The sequence below is a fragment of the Penaeus monodon genome, chromosome 24 (genome assembly GCF_015228065.2).
Source record: "Penaeus monodon isolate SGIC_2016 chromosome 24, NSTDA_Pmon_1, whole genome shotgun sequence".
NCBI classification, from domain to species: Eukaryota; Metazoa; Arthropoda; class Malacostraca; order Decapoda; family Penaeidae; genus Penaeus; species Penaeus monodon.
In genome coordinates, this window is record NC_051409.1 from 33,730,808 (window position 1) to 33,731,222 (window position 415).

Sequence of the window (415 nt, forward strand, 5' to 3'; positions counted from 1 at the left end):
CCTAGTGTATGCACGTGTATGTCCTTGTGTATGCGCGTGTGTGTCCGAATGTGCGCATACACACTAGGGCACACTATTCTCACGCCCTCCCACCCTGCTGCCACCATCTTTCTCTCCCACCCTGTTACCATCCTGTCACCATATTCATTCCCTCCCCCCTGTTACTATCCTCGCTCCTCCTATAACTATTGTCAACCTCAGTGTCTTCACCGTCACCACCCTGTCACCATCCTCATGCTCACCACCCTGTCACCATCCCCACACCCTCCCACGCTGCCACTATCCTCACAAACTCCCTTCTTTCCACACTCTCCCTTCTCCCTTTCTCGCCGTCACATCCTACCTGTCACCATCCTCACCCTCACCCCCCTCACCCCCAGCCATCCAAGAGTGGCATTCCTCCAACATCTCGACA